At 41.4% G+C, this 16412-nt stretch overlaps 1 protein-coding gene across 4 annotated transcripts in view; it reads right to left on the bottom strand.

The window, feature by feature from the left end:
* The window catches only part of JADE3 (jade family PHD finger 3), a 68093-nt gene that overhangs the window by 36843 nt on the left and 14838 nt on the right, over positions 1-16412 (bottom strand). For 2 of the 4 annotated variants that reach the window (XM_071548028.1, XM_071548019.1), the window contains exon 2: positions 11578-11630. The exons of the other annotated variants lie outside the window; for them this stretch is intronic. The gene's annotated coding sequence lies outside the window, so the exon portion shown is untranslated. The remainder of the gene's footprint in view (positions 1-11577; positions 11631-16412) is intronic. 4 annotated transcript variants of the gene reach the window in all.

Below are 16412 nucleotides of genomic sequence, written 5' to 3'. Positions count from 1 at the left end.
CCTCACTTTACTTGCCTTTGCAGAATGCAGAAGAATCAGCAGCTGCTCAGTCCAGAAGACTGGGACATGGAAAGCCAGACCCTTCTACATCGAGGAAATTGATGTCAACCTTTACCAGCTTCAGACCAATTCCCCACAAAGCTGTTCAGCACCTTTCAGTTTGTCCAGGTGTCTTGTAAATGTGCAACAACTTGTTGTGTGAATTTTTGTATGTATGTATGGCCAGACTTCGTGAAGGAACATTTGGGCAGGGCTCTCCCCACATGGGTGTGCCCTTCCAGCCTGCACTGTGGATTTTTTTAGGTGAAGCACAGCATGCACAGAACTGGCCCCATCCTTTAAGTCCTCAGTTCCATCTGCCACGGCCGAGCGAGCTTGGACAGTGACAGGGAAGTCCTCGGGACTGTCACAGCACCCAGTACTAACCGGGGCTGACCCTGCTGAGCATCCGAGATCTGATGGGATGGGATGGCAGGGAGGCATTGAACTGCCAGGGGATGGTCCCCACTGAGACTCGAACTCAGGTCCCTGGGATTCAGAGTCCGGAGTGCTCTCCATTACACCACAGGACTGGCCAGTTTGAATTTTTAGAACTTAAGATTTAGCATTTAAATTTTCTAGCAGTTTTAATACAAAAACTACAAAAAAAAAGAGAGAGCATAAAGCAACTCAACACTGAGATGTTGTTGCACAGCAAAAGATGTAAGAGGCTCCAGCCACCTCAAAATGCCACAAGAAAATCCTCATTTCTCAGTCACCGATGCACGATTCCCACTACCTTAGAAGGTAAGCAGGGGTACTTCTGCTGTGGACTTGAAGAGTGCTCAAGCCTTCTAGTCAGGCAGATTACCTTGAAAACGATCATTAAAAATAAAAACATAACACACCTTTGATCTAAACTGCTTTTCCCACCCCTCCCTCCCTTTTTAAAAAAAATCCATTGGGGAATTAACAGCTTATCAATTACTTGTATGACAACATATACAAACTCCAAAGATGCCTACCTTCAGGGATCTCGTAAATGAAAACTGAAATACAGAATCATAGAATCGGTTGGGTTGGAAAAGACCTCTGAGATCATCAGGTCCAACCCCTGGTCCAACTCCAGTCTGTTTACCAGATCATGGCACTCAGTGCCACATCCAATCTCAGTTTAAAAACCTCCAGGGATGGGGAATCCACCACCTCTCTTGGCAGCCCATTCCAATGCCTGATTACTCTCTCTGGAAAGAATTTTTTTCTGATATCCAACTCAAATTTGTGACATTAAGAAATCATCATGGTACAAGGAAAAAGATGCTCAGCTCACTGGGCAATTATTGTAATAGAACACCTGCTAGCATTATGTTTAATATCAATTACTAGAATTATTCCTAAACTTGCACCATATCCCACACCTGTTGCACTTCTGACTTGCCAAGCCACAACTCTGTGGTTATCATCCCCCATCTGCTTGAAACAGCTTCAGACAAGAACCACAACTTTAAAAAAGAAAAATCGGCCTCATTCCCTGCTGTCACCCAAACACCCAAATGCAGCTCGAGATGCCCTGAAACCTTTCATGTGTTCAACTAAAAAAACAATCCCAGGAAAACCTCAGCCACAGACAGTAACACTGTGCTGCCAATTTCCCCTGGCTTCTGGTAGGCTACTGTACACATTGGGAATTTTGCCCTGGAGCCAGAACCGACGTTGTATCCAATGTATCACTTCACTTTTAAGGCAAGCCAGGAAAAAGCCATGCTGCACTCACCTCTCTGGATCCCAAGCTAAGGGGAATTAGTATCTCAGCCAGCACATGCAAGAACCTGACTAAAGAGCGTAACACTAAAATTTCTAAAAATGTGAGTGATGTTTTACAATTAATGATTTCTAAAATATGTTTGCTCCTTTTTGCTTATTCAGAAATATCTGTGCTGCTGAACACGAAATAGCCACTTGCCTCTGCCACCGTGCTCTCCTATCCTCGAGAAAAATCAATGTTGCACTGACTCAAGGCACTTCACATGTCTGAAAAGCGACTTACCATGCATTATTCCAAAAAAAAAAACCAATAAAAAACCCAAACCAAACCAAACCAGTCAAGCAGCATACATAACCAGCAGTTAAAATTTCAGAGCCTTTTCCAAAGAAAAAACCCATTTCAAAAACCTCTAGAAAAACCACCAACAAACACTTTCCCCTTTTCAGTTTGCAGCTCAGTAAACAATTAAGATTACCAAATAAACTATTAAATTTAGCCTCTTTTTCTGACACATCCTCAGGACAGTTCATCAGTTACAGCAGAAATAAAGATGAGATACTGCAGCGTTTGAATTTGTACAGTATGTTAGACAAGACGTCAGTGACAAGCACACAAAATGAATCCTTAAAGCCAGCCAAGACTTCTGAACAAAACAGCATCTCCAAGGAGTAGCAAGTCCTTCCTGGCTCAGTTTGTTGCAGAGAAAGGTTAAACATATCCATATGCTACTCAGTACCTATTAGGATCTATACAGAAAGAAAAAGCAACCAAGAAATTCAAGGAACTGTAAAGCAAATATATCCTAGACCTGTGAGGTTTTATTTCTTCACATCTTAAAATAGCCTGACAAAATCGGAATTGGCCACAGCACTATGGAAATTTTCAAGTGGGACAAAAAATAACCTACTTTCTTTATGTTATTAAAAGAAAAACAGCATCTATGTATGAAAACCAAATGACAAGCTACATGCAAATTTCAGATTAAAATTCTGTACTTACATTTTTACAATATGGCTTGCCTACAAGGAAAAAAAAAAGGCAGTTGGTAGCAATTTCCAAGTCTCCAAAATGTGGTTTATGTAACTGTTAAATTTAGATTAGGAAGCAAATTATCTTGAAAGGTCTCCAGGAAATGTAGTACAGTAAAACCATTTAAATAGGTCAGATTTCATAGTCAACTGCCAGGGAAATTATGAAATATGAATAGGGTTAATACAACCTTTCAAATAACTAGAGGAAGAGAGATCACTTGTGTTTGGAGTTTTTATTATTATTTTTTAATATCCTATCCAATCTCACAAAAAGGCTATATAAACTGGAAAAAACACACACTTGGAACCTGGTGTAGCAATATTTGCTGCACTGAAAAGGCTTGAAAGGTTAAACAATTCACAGAAAATTATGTTCAGCAAAAAGAAGAACAACCTTAACCATGCTGTGATTGCTTCTTTATTTTGCTCTAACCAGAAATATTTAAAAATTAGTAATACACTCTTACTCTATTTAAGAACCTTCTAAAAGAGTGACCACATCTATCCCCAAAGTAAAATATTCAATTATTCTCTGAAGATTGTATTGGGCCTAGTACGAAATAAAACTTTTCTTGCTACTATTTCATCCTAAGTCTTGATTACCATAATAATCTGTAATTCAGCAAAGGAGGAATGTATCAGTTTTTAGAAGCAGCAGTACCAGCAACAGCCAATTTCTTTGTCATTAGGCAATAATTAATTGCAGCAGGCAAGGAAGCACACAATTGAGAAATCTGGCTAATGACTGAGTCTGTATGAAATGCAATAGCAAAAAGACATAGTCTTGACCTACTTTTTTCCTTGTATGTTACCGTTTATATAAAGCAATTTGGTAGCTACCACAAAGGTACTGTGGGTTTAAAAATGAGAAGGGAAAAAAAGTCCAAAACATCATCTTCTAGCATGACTTATCTCCTGAAATAGTACAATTCTGAAGTCAGCTGATAGATCACAAAAGTAGGATGAAGAAACCCCAAATACAATCCCACACACACATTCATTTGAGCATCATGGTTCAAAAGGGAACCCTGACATTATTTTGTGTACCCTTCTACCACAATGATCCATCATTCAGTCTATTGCAAAGCAATTAGAGCCCACCATTTTGCCATCTGAGTATAAAAAGACGGTAAGTGATGCTACTTCATATTTATCACATGCTTTGACAATGCAATAAAACACACACACCCCATGTTCAGCTGCCTTTCCTGCCTTGAAAATGGAAGTGCAGCTTTTAATTTCCGGTGCTGCGTCCATGCACTGAACCCCTGTGAGGGCAGGGGGGCAGATTTACACCAGAGCCTTCAGCTGAATTGCCTCATGCCAAGCAGCTTGCTAGAAATCAGAAACCCTTCTCAGAAGAGCAAGTCACCAGCAGCATATGCAGTGCTACCATTACCTCAGCAGAAACACTCCAAGAGGCTAAAAAGAAATTAAATTTTGCTGTCTTCCCAGTGCTTTCTTGACACCCAGCAGTGACCCAGCAGCCTTATTTTCATCTTTGAAGAAAGCTGCACATGTTGGCCTGTAAATAGAGCAGACAGGTGGGCTGGGCTGACATGCAAATATTTCAGTCAGTTACTAAAGCTCTTTCTCACAAACACCATGGCCTTGGCAGGGCATGAGAAAGCTCACAATCTGTAAGAACTTTAGTAACTGACTTTAGGATGTGAGTGAAGAATCTATGCAACTTATATGATTCTAAAAATCTATGAAAACACACTAAAACCCTTAGGCATCAAAACATTGTAGCTTTAGCATTAGCATCTTGAAGAAGATACTGATATGGGCAGAATCAATTTAAAAAACAAACAAAAAAGTGCTACTACTCTGCTTCAGTCTTCATTATTAATTTTCTACTCCTGAACACAGTACTGATTTTATACCAGCTCTTTATTAAACAGGACTATTGGTTTCACAGAAGCATAGAAACACAGAATTGATTGGGCTGGAAAAGAGCTCTGAGATGATCAAGTCCAACCCTTGGTCCAACTCCAGTCCCTTTACCAGATCATGGCACTCAGTGCCACGGCCAATCTCAGTTTAAAAACCTCCAGGGATGGGGAATCCACCACCTCTCTGGGCAGCCCATTCCATTGCCTGATTACTCTCTCTGGAAAGAATTTTTTTCTGATCTCCAACTTCAATTTCCCCTGGCAGAGCTTGAGCCCGTGCCCCCTTGTCCTATTGCTGAGTGCCTGGGAGAAGAGACCAACCCCCACCTGGCTAGAACTTCCCTTCAGGTAGTTGTAGACAGTGATGAGGTCACCTCTGAGCCTCCTCTTCTCCAAGCTAAACAACCCCAGCTCCCTCAGCCTCTCCCCATAGGGCTTGTGCTCCAGTCCCTTCACCAGCCTTGTTGCTGTTCTCTGGACCCGCTCCAGCCCTTCAATATCTTTCCTGAACTGAGGGGCCCAGAACTGAACACAGTACTCAAGATGTGGCCTCACCAACGCAGAGTACAGGGGAAGGATCACTTCCCTGGTCCTCCTGGCCATGCTATTTTGGATATTTTTTGATAAAATGCCAATGAGGAAAGGGCCAACTTGCATATGGCCCTCTAAATATACACCTGCACGAAGTGCCAGGGAAAAGTGGCTATCCCAGTTACATGTGCTCAGGGTGTTTGTTTGCTTGGAACAAAACCCAGCAGGGAGACAGTTGCCAATCATGTGTTGTTTGTTTTACAGGACTTCCTCGGAAGAAATCTCATACCAAACTTAACACTGAGGCATCCAAAAAGCAAGGGATAAAAGAGAAAATCTCCCAAGACCTCTTAATGAAGACAAATCTCATGACAACATCTGCTTCGAAGAAAGACTGATGTGGATGGACTGCTACTAAAAATGGACCGGCAGCAGGTCATCACACCCAGTGCTAAGCCGGGCAAACAAGGAGCTGGCTGCCCAGGAGGTTCTGTTATCTGTATCTACAAGGAGACTGCAGTCATGGGAGCACCAGGCAGGAGCAGCACACATGCACTTCACCAATATGACTGAGCAGAAAAACCTCTGAGTGTTTAGCCGGGCTTTCTATTTTAAGAGCTGGTATGATTCATGTTACCTTGGCTCTAAGTGTTTTGCAGTCTTTACCGTATCTACCCTCACGATAAGCTCACGTTAAGCAAGCACTGAAAGCCCTGACATTTCAGAGCTGCAGCACAGAGCAGTCATACATCACGCAGGGAGCCTCCGGCACAGCAGGCAGCTACATCCAGGTCTCCCAAACACAAATCCTGTGACCTTGCCACTCACTGCCCTTCCTGCTGATGCACATGCAGAAACAAACAGAAGAAAAAATCAGAAAAATCTCTGTGATGCACTAAGTCACTAAGTATTGCCCTGCTGTTGTGCAGTGATGAAATTGCAGAAGGAGAGATGGGGATTCAAAAAAACAAAAAAAAAACCCCAAACAAACACAAAAGTGTCACTAATTAATTGAAAATTAAGCAATAACCAGTATTAGACAAGTTCAAGTGAAGCCCCACTTTGCTGCACTTGTCTGATGCTGCCAGCAGTTTCCCACTTGTATCGGTTTCTCTGCTCGTCAGCTGTACTAACATGTGCCTTCATGACAAAACACAGGTAGGGAACTAGTATTGCAGCAGGAATTATTATCAAAGAAGGATCTAGAAATGTATGCCCTATTTGGGATTATGAAAAACAACTTTCATATTAATAGCATAGGCAAAAGTTCTCAAACTACAAGATACTTCCTCAAAATAAACATTTAATTTTTTAGTACTCACTAATAAATATATTGCAGTAGGTTTCACTGTTCTTGTTTTGGTCTTCCCAAATCTCAAACAATAAAAGAATCAACAAGAGCAGCCTACATTAAATATTTTATCTGTTTTGACTCATTTGTTTCTTACTTAAAATGCTTTGAAGAGGCCAACCACTTTACTGCAAAATTTTGCATCGCTAACAAAACCTGAAAGATTGCAAAAGGCAGAAAACATCAAGATGCATCTTTATAGTCTACTCAAAGAAAGCAAGAACATAAATTTTTTCCTACAGGAAACATTAAGTTGATAATTTCTTTCCTTATCTGTGACAAGAAATGGTTTTCATTTACAAGTTGAAATAAATACTGGATGCTAAAGATTTCCTCAAGTAAAAAGAGTGCACTGTGGGGATCACTGGAGAGAACAATTAAAGGGAATGTACTATCACAGCCAGAACTCTAAATAGTGTCTGGAATATTTCAAATCAATGGTTGAATTCTATGATACTATTATATTTTCTAGCAACATATATATGTGTGATTGCACCATTATTCTGGTTCTCTGTGTCTAAACATCACAGCATGAGCAAACATTTACTGTAAGATTTCTTAAAATACCTTTTTAGTTAAAAAATTTTTTAAAGAGACAACAAAACCTGCCTTAATAATTAATTAATTTGAATATATGCTCAATTAATATAATGTTATGTGCTATGATCTGTAATATAAAGGGCACCAAAGGACACTCAAGGGTCTTTTAGTCAAAGAGACTTAAAATTGATTTGTGAAGACATAAATATCATTCCAGGCTTCTCTAAATCATCAACATCATGAAAAAGATGCTGTGGCCAACTGATGTTTGTCCATTTTTACGTAAAGAGTAGAGGCAAAAAAAAAAAATTACTGTTTGTCATAACGCAAGGCGCAGCACTGACTAAATAAACAGCAAACTTGGCCACTGGGGCTGATGCCACCCTGAAAAGAGGAACCAAAGAATGGTTGTATTTGCCCAGTGTTTCCAAAATGTCATGCCTTGTTTGGGAAAGCAGACAAGAGACGCATCTTGAAAACCACATAAGGTTCAATTCCTCATCAAACAGCCAAGTTGAATCCAAACCATTAACATTCCTCTAAATTCCTCCTTCCTCTTCCTGTTGAAATAATAAGATTTAAATGAGTAGGACTAGATCACCACCATTCTACTATTCCTAGTAGAAAGGATGTCCTTAAGTTGTGCTAAAGCTGAGTAAGTAGACCGAAGTAGCTTTTCAGAACAGGAGAAAAGGTGCCAGCCCACAGGGTGGATCACAGAGCACGGAGACTTGAACAGGTGGGAGTTCAAAAGTACAGGAGAACACCATCCTTTCCATCCTGTGAGGATAAGGAACTACCACAGCTGACCTTCCAAAGCCACTGGGGTTCAAGATAAGGAGTCTGGCTCCAAAACAGGTCCCTCTGTCCACTTTGCACTCCTTTACTGGGAAGAATGGAAATGTCTGCAAGCTGTGGAAGTCAGAAGGAGTTCACCACATGTGTATTCATAGATTACAACTACAAGACGCTGCAGCTGCTGCAACTGAATCCCACACTGCCAAGAACAGTAATAAAATCTCTGCTGAGAAACAGAGAGAAAAGACGTTCCAACTGAAAGTACAACTATAAAATTGAACAAAACAAACACAATCGCCTTCACAGCAGCATCACTCTTAAGACTCTACAATGCAATGCAAAACCTGCAGTTGATACATTTCATACGTGCAACTCCATCTGGTCAGTGAGGTTTTCATAAAGCTGTAAAGCAGCTTCCTTCTCTGCAGGCTCTTACTTGCACAGCTGCATGACAACGGACAGGCTGCAGCTGTATCGGTTATCAAGGGCTCTGTGCTTGAGAGAAGGCATGACCAGGCCTGTGCTTGGACTGAGGCAGAAGGAAGACACTCAAGACTTCTCTTCCACCAGCCACCTCCCCAGCAACACCAGAAGTGACTGGTTGTTCCCACTGAAGCTGATTCAGGAGCAGCTCAGGCACTGTCCACCTACTCCCTTGGACATCTGAGCCAGGGAGGTCAAGTGCTGTTGGCTATGCCAACATCAACTATGGCTTCCAGTTAATACACACACAGCCACACAACAGCATCTGCGAGACACTTTGGAAAGGTATGAAGAAGATGAAAATGTACACATTAACTGCATGTCTTTAAAAACAGGGTACTTGGGCGGTGCCAAATCACCCGTAGCAGAAAGTATCGTAGGAAGGGAACACCACTGAGAGCTGTGCATTGATGCAAGAGAGGCACCCTTCTGGCAAGGCCCAAGAGCAAAGGCGACAAGCACTGATACAAGCCTGTCAGGTTTCATTTGCTACATCTGCTCGGCCACACAGAGAAAGCTTTGTGGATGAGCAACACCAGTGGATCACTCATTCTGGCTAAGAGCAAGAGAGCCTCTTGTAGCTCCCCTCAGCACCACTGGAGAAGTATTTGTAGAATGTGAACTTCCAACTGCAGCTGTAAGTAAAGCATGCCATGATTTTAGGGTGAGCAACTAAACAGACTGAGACCAGCTGGAAAAGGAGGATGCAGAACAGGAGACACCAGTCCTAAGTGGCAAAGAGAAGCAAACAGCATGAAGAGACAAGTCACTGCTTCTCATGGCCCAGAAGACAAGGAACACAAAAAGTTATGGAACAAACTGCAAAGGAAAGTAATTAAGTGAAGAAAAGGAAAAAAGCCATTTTGTAAAAAATTATTTACAAAAATTCTATACTACAGGATATGGCAGAGGTTGAAAAGCAAACAGATTGAAGAAAATGAGGCAAATGGAGAACAAGAGCTATTAAACACAACATGTCATGCCAATCTGCTGGAAATCCCAAAGTCAAAATTCTACAAGAAACAGAGTCTATACCAGCTTTATAATGCTTTCTTTCCCTAGGTGTCCACTGTTGGCCATTTCTAGACACAGCAATTGGCCTAAGTCTATAAGGGAGCTGAAACCAGACATACTCATAACTCTTCATCTCCGTGTGATGGATTTTATTGTTTTTTAATATATCACTTCCTAACCTGACCTCTGTGGACCACAGATCAGATAGGTGGTCTATAGGGCCAAGACAAATACTCAAATAAGCATGTTTATCAGACAAGATTTTGATTTTGATGAGCACAACCAGCAGAGATTCTGACAGTTGACAAACTGTTGCCCTGAAGAGTTTAATTGCTGTTCACTGTAAAAAGCTATTTTGGTCAAAACTATTAAGTGAAAGATGAGATTATTCCCAGTGTGCTTGAGTTGTTGATTTTTTTTTAAGAGACGTCAAATAAACATGTTTTAACAATATAGCCTACATGCAACTTAGGGCACTATCCATTCAGGATTTTCTTTTGGGTTCTTTTCTACTCTGCAAAGATTTAATCCCTTTAAAATCTAGACTTCCAATTCCATGTGTCAGGTTCAAAAATCCACTACACTTTCATTTTCTTCCATTTTTCCAAATCTGGATAACTAGCACAGTGTTCTCATGTGATTCTTACAGGCTTATTATCTCAAACCTTTCCAAGCTACACATCTGAAGTTATTCTGTCTCTCTCCACTCCCACAGAGAAATAACCCCAAACCTCCAGCCAGCATTGTCCTGCTCCGTGCAAGGTAAACTCTTACAAACCTGCTTAAACTACTCAGAAAGATGTAACCATGCTTAAACTTTCGCCTGGAAAGCCCAGTTATGATAGTGATCTATCTCATCTGAGCCATAAATTTCCTCTGTCTGAGGTCACATTTTCCAACTGTAATGGCAATGCACGACGCATCTTAACCCTGGTAACACTACAGAATCAGGTGGGAGGAGAGGCTGATGCTGGTTTTGTGTAGAAAAGAATTGCTAAGCCCTGACCCCTCGAAGACAAAGAGATGGTGCAAGAGTAGTCAAGGCCAAAACTCTATTTGCAGAAAATCAATGGGTTATGCACAATAGCAGCTGCACTCAGATGTTCACAGCTCAGCTGGAATCTGTAGATCTGGTCTCTAAATTCAGAGTATCTGACATTGAAAAATACAAAAAAATCCACCCCAAAAAACCAACCCAAAAACCAAAATATCACTTCCCCTTCCTTTTTATTTTGTTTTTAATTTTTCTTTTTTAATTTAAACAATCAAAGCAGAAGCAAGATTTGAACTAAAAGTTTTGAAATTAAGATGACTGTGTCCTTCTCTTTGCCACTCATGATCTTTGCTAGCCAGCCAAATGGCTCAGCTTAGGTTCACTTTGCTCATCAGTCTAAAAGTTGAATAAGTAATAAAAGTTGTATCAGGAGAGAGCTTTATAATCACATTAGAAACATGCAAGGGAGACTGGTTACCTCGTTCACCAGACAGCTTGAACAAGGCTTCATAATGAGGGGCAGGTGTTGGCACCAATTAGGAATACTCAGCTCACCGCTGACATCAGCCCCTCAAAGCACTGACTGCACTTTAATCCTCTAAGCCACATAAAAGAAAAGCAGAGAGTGGGCAGACAAAAAAAAAAAGAAACTCTAAAAACGCCTCTGCAGATGATTGAAATATTTTTGCTTACTTAAGGGAAAAAAATAGAAGTGCCACAAACTGCAGAAAGTTCACTATGAAGTATTTTGAGTACATAAAAGAATCTAAACCTTCTGCACAACCAGAGTTTTTAATTTTAGGAAGGGTATCACTATTAGGCACTCATCACACTACCAGACTTTGTGTTCAGAAAAGAAGTACAGAATAAAAAGGAGTAGAAGCAGTACATCTAAATATTGTGGTAAGATAAAATTATTCCATCTATGCCTACCAGCCTTCCAAGTATTGTGGGATACATCAAGGCAGATTTAACCTGAGATTATTACAGGAGTTCTGCAGGCTGGAATGTTACTGTTAACAGCTTCCTTTATGACTTCCTCCCCTTTAAAAGACTTTATATTCCTTTAAAATTCAAAAAGCTTTCGTTTAAAAGGTGATATTTGAAAGTTCAAGGTACATCGGTTCAATTTACACATTGTAAACACCAACACACACATTTATTTATTTTTAGGTATCAGTTCCTCCTTCACTTACATGCCAGGTCATGAGGTAGATGTTTTCACTTCAGCTGATGACATCACAAGCTCCTAAAAAAATGAAAGGAGTGCTATTTAGGTAGTGGGAGTGACACTGGGCATTTCAAGTTTGAGCTAAAATTTCATTTTTGGCAAGTAAGTGAAGGGTGTATTATATTTTTATTGCAACTTTCATAAGCAAATGACACATCTGTAATATAAAGCCTTAAATTCCATAATTCTCACTTTAATATTTGGAAAAATGAAATGTATCAGCTGTATGTCCACATACTACAATATAAATGCAGTAAGTACTACAATTAAAAATAAATTTCTAAGAATTATCTCTAAGTTGATTTTGCCATCCTCTTAACATGAATGTGAACCACCTTTACCAATATCAACAAACAAAATTTTAATTAGTATTTTCTCTATCCTGTTTTGGGGTTACCAAAAAAAAACCCAAAACAAAACAAAACAAAAAAACCAAACCAAACCAAACCAAAACCCCCCAAACACCAAGCATGCTGATAGCTGAGATAGCTGCATACTTAGTCATCTGGCTTAAGGGGTTGATTTCTCCAAATATACTGATGCTTTCTTCATTCAAGAGGGTCTTCCACAGAATCACAGACTATTCTGAGTTGGAAGGGACCCACAAGGATCATCGAGTCCAACTCTTAAGTCAATGGCCCACATAGGGGATTGAACCCAAACCAAGCACGCTTATAAATCCATAGGAGGGCAAACAAAATATAGAGGGAAAGCTCCATGTGGTTCCTGGTTTAATTCCTCACAGCATTCCTTCAGACCTCTCCTTGACAATCCCAGATAGATCAGCTTCCCTGGCAGGGATTCTGCTTACTCGCCCTTTTTAACCTAGTCCCAAGCCTTGGGCAGTATTAAGTATGGGAATAGAAGGAAATTTTCCCCCAGCAACTGTCCCCATTCCCTTCCTTCAGGATCACACACATGTATGTTTTCTGCCCTATTGTAATGCACACGGCAAAGGCATTAAAGTCGCTATTCCCAACAGATTAGTTGCAGCTCCTCAGACACGTCAGCAGCTCGACCAGGGTATGTCCTGGCAGGCACCGTGCCCCACGCCTGGGAGTAAAAAGTTAACAGAAACAGGACAGCTATGAGCTGGGGAAGCAAGTATTAGAGAACAAAAATGCAAGTAAAAACCGAGGAACTGATAACTATATACCCTGCCAGAAGAAAAAGAATAAAAAAAAAAGGGGAAATGACAATGTTTTCCTAACCAAAATCAGACAGTTTCTGGCCAAAGTGTCAGCACCATGCTCTAATATTTGTACTTCTCCACCCATCTGCAGTACAAGAAAAGGACACAGCCACCCATCCACTGAGTGGCACAGATCCCATTACTTATTACAACTATTGTTGCTCAACTTAGGCTGTGGCATCAAAGGAAAACATTTCCTTACAATCTGAGGTGGGGTGGAGAGGGGAGAGGGAAGGGGAACACACAATATATTATAGCTCCTGTTTGTTGACTGTACAAAATTTTAGTTTTGGTTATATTAATTTTCTTGGATTTAGTTTTGTCTTTGGGGGTTTTGTGTTTTTATGTTTGGTTGGGGATTTTTGGGAGGAGCCGGCGGGGGGAGGGGGGGGGTCTGGTTGGTTGATTTGGGTTGGGGGGGTGTTTGGTTTTGGCTTTTTTAATCATCCTAGATTTCTCTTCCCATCTCCTTGACACTCTGGCTATGCCCCACATTAAGTAATTAACTTGGAGCAATGCAAGAAGACGTGTAGATCAAACCAGTACCAGAACCAAGGCTGCTGAAACATGAATCACGCTATGTGGGTTGAGTTTTTAACTCGAGATAAGCAGATACACTCTGCCAGCACCAGCACCACACACACAGCCTGGAGGAATCCAGGAAAGCAGGAGATGCAGTGCACTTGGCACCAGCATGGACAGGAGCCTTCAGGCTCCATCCAGACACACCCAGTTCATGCACAGCACAAACACTGCCCAGCAGACACACAGTGAGTGGGGGTGGCCAGAGGGACTCACTGTAAAAAGCCCAGCTGGTGCTGCCCTGCCGGGTACTCTGCCTCCACCCTCCAGCTAAGAAATGCCAAGAGCCTCACCCACAAAATGCACTGGGGGAGGGAAGGCAAGCAAAGAAAAGGAGTAAATAATTAATAAATGGCTGGCTAAGTTTTCCAAACATGACTTCGAACAAATTTTTCTTAGGAGATGTTTCATTATGGGATAATTCTTTAGTGTCCCAATTGAACCCGTTTTAATGTACATTTTCCATAGAAACACAAGCAAAGTCCTGGTTGTGGCAGCCCAAATGGCATCATTAAAATGCAACACAGCCTACAACTTTTAAGTGTGAACAAAACCACAGCTTTTGCCTCCCAGCTGAACCACAAAACTAATATATTTTTGAACTCTCCATTAAAAACACATTTATTTGCTCAGTTAAATGCCAAGATGAGCTCTGAAATACTGAAAGGTTCAGCTAAAACTTTTTTCTTCCTCTAATTCTTACAGTATACAGTCACAATCTGCAGCCCCAACTTTACTTATTTCACAACCAAGAACAAATACAGAGAACAGGATGAAAAGCACAGTTGTCCCCACAAAATACCATTTCCCCATTCCTTTTTTGAAAGCCAGTCTTAATATATTGATTGAGAAACATCAAACTAAGTCACTTCAAATTATTGATCAAGGGCTCTTTCCCAGTAGATTAAAAAAAATCAAGAGCACCCCCCAGCCTGGAAGGATGTCAACCTCCCCATGATCAGCAACTTTGGCAGCAGGGTAAAGAATGCACAGGAGATGCTCACCCTCCCCTCCACACATACTGTGCCAACAGACTCCACACTTGTACTCTCCTTTTGCAAAAGTAAGGGGTCAGCAACAGAAACTGTGGCATGGGGAAACAGAAAAACAAACAAAAAATTATAGGAACTAAAGAATAGTGTAGACACAGAAAACAAAACTTAGAAATGCACAGTAGCTTTTCATAAATACTGCCTGGAAACCAAGCGTCACCAGGGAAAAAAGCATCAGCAAGATTTTTTTTCTTAAAATACAACTTTTAACAGAAGGCCATTTGGAACACAGATCTATTTTTGCAGTTATCACTACTGTTATACTATCACTCTCTCTGTAATTTACCATAGTACTTACCAACAGCCAAGACACCAAAACAAGAATTGCACTGGTTGAAAACAGTGCTTCATGTTTTTCTCTTAAACCATCCCACACACTGCACTGTCACTTTCAAAAAACAGAGATGGCTGCAGAAAAAACACCTGCCAGGGTCCTGGAAAAGGGCAACTAGACAGGACCAAGAGCTCAGACTGTGCAAACTGAGGCTCCACAGCCTCTCCAGGCAAGCCTCTTCCACTCTGTGCAACCCTTACTGTCAGAAAGCTTGTCCCAGCACTTAAAGTACACATCTCCCTCCATGCAGCTCAAGCCCTTTACCAGGTCTCTCTCTCTGCACTGGACCCTGAAGAAATCATCCCTTTCTTCTTTACACAGTTAACCTCATGATTGAACACTAACCTTAAGTCTTTTGTCAGTATGTTCTTGTGTTTTCTCCAGACTAAATAAAGTCCAGTTCTTCCACCCTCTGCTTATATGACATGTTTTCTACATTTCTGATTCTTCTAGTTGCTGCTCTGGGGGCAGTCCCGTGGTGTAAAGAATACTCTGGACTCTGAATCCCAAGGTCCTGAGTTTCAGTCTCAGTGGGACCGTCCCCTGGCAGTTCAATGCCTCCCTGCCATCCCATCCCGTCACATCTCGGATGCTCAGCAGGGTCAGCCCCGGTTAGTACCGGGTGCTGTGACAGTCCCGAGGACTTCCCTGTCACTGTCCAAGCTCGCTCAGCCGTGGCAGATGGACCTGAGGACTTAAACAGTGAGGCCAGTTCTGTGCATGCTGTGCCTCACCTAAAAAATCCACTGCACAGGCTGGAAGGGCACACCCACGTGGGGAGAGCCCTGCCCAAATCTGCGTTCTCAAAGTGTGGCCATACTATACTATACTATACCATACTATTACTAGTTGCTGATCTCCACAGAAAACCAGCATGAGGTGATGCCCAAATCTGGACAAAGTCTCCCAGCTGACTCCTTCCCTACACAGAAAAGACTTTTTTCCTGTTACAGAAAAACATCTTTTACTATCACGATTCCCAGATAATAATGCTACGTACAAACTCCAGCGCCTTTGCTTTTGCAAGATCATGACTCTGTTGCCTCACGTCCTGGCTGTGAGCAGTTATTGCTGGTGGGGCCACTGTTTGCAGCCTGCAGGCAGGCACGCAGCCAAAACGTCCTGCCACAAAGCTGCCACTCCACCCCCTGCCCAGCCCCATCCAGCTCCTCCTTCCACACTCCCTCTCCAATCTGTCAGAATAACCAAGTTCAAAACATCTTCTCAGAGAGACACGCAGCTCCACCCAGCTTCATCTGGGTATTGAAAGAAGAGCCCTTGTTGCTTCACCTACATCAATTAATAGCAAGTATTAATTCACCTGTCTTGTTTGAAACTAATTAGTGACTATCCTGTCAGTTTTCTTGGCAGCTGCAAACATTCCTGAGAGCATTTAACATGATCCATGATGATCCTTAGCTTGATTCTGGTAACATGCATTGTCTGGTAACTCACATCATCAACTGTGCAATTCTTACCTCACAAATGACTTTGAAAACTGAATTAGAAAGCTGGCCTTGTGATGTTTCACATCTCATTCCCCATAAATAATCCCATGGGATATAACACTGCTTATGTGGGAAAGGTATTAGGAAATAATGTTATTATTTCCATTTTTTTTATAGACTGTTTCAGATACC

This window comes from Pithys albifrons, chromosome 1 (assembly GCF_047495875.1).
Source record: "Pithys albifrons albifrons isolate INPA30051 chromosome 1, PitAlb_v1, whole genome shotgun sequence".
Taxonomy (NCBI): domain Eukaryota; kingdom Metazoa; phylum Chordata; class Aves; order Passeriformes; family Thamnophilidae; genus Pithys; species Pithys albifrons.
The sequence above is the reverse complement of the archived record's forward strand: the minus strand, read 5'-3'. Positions and strand labels throughout refer to the sequence as shown.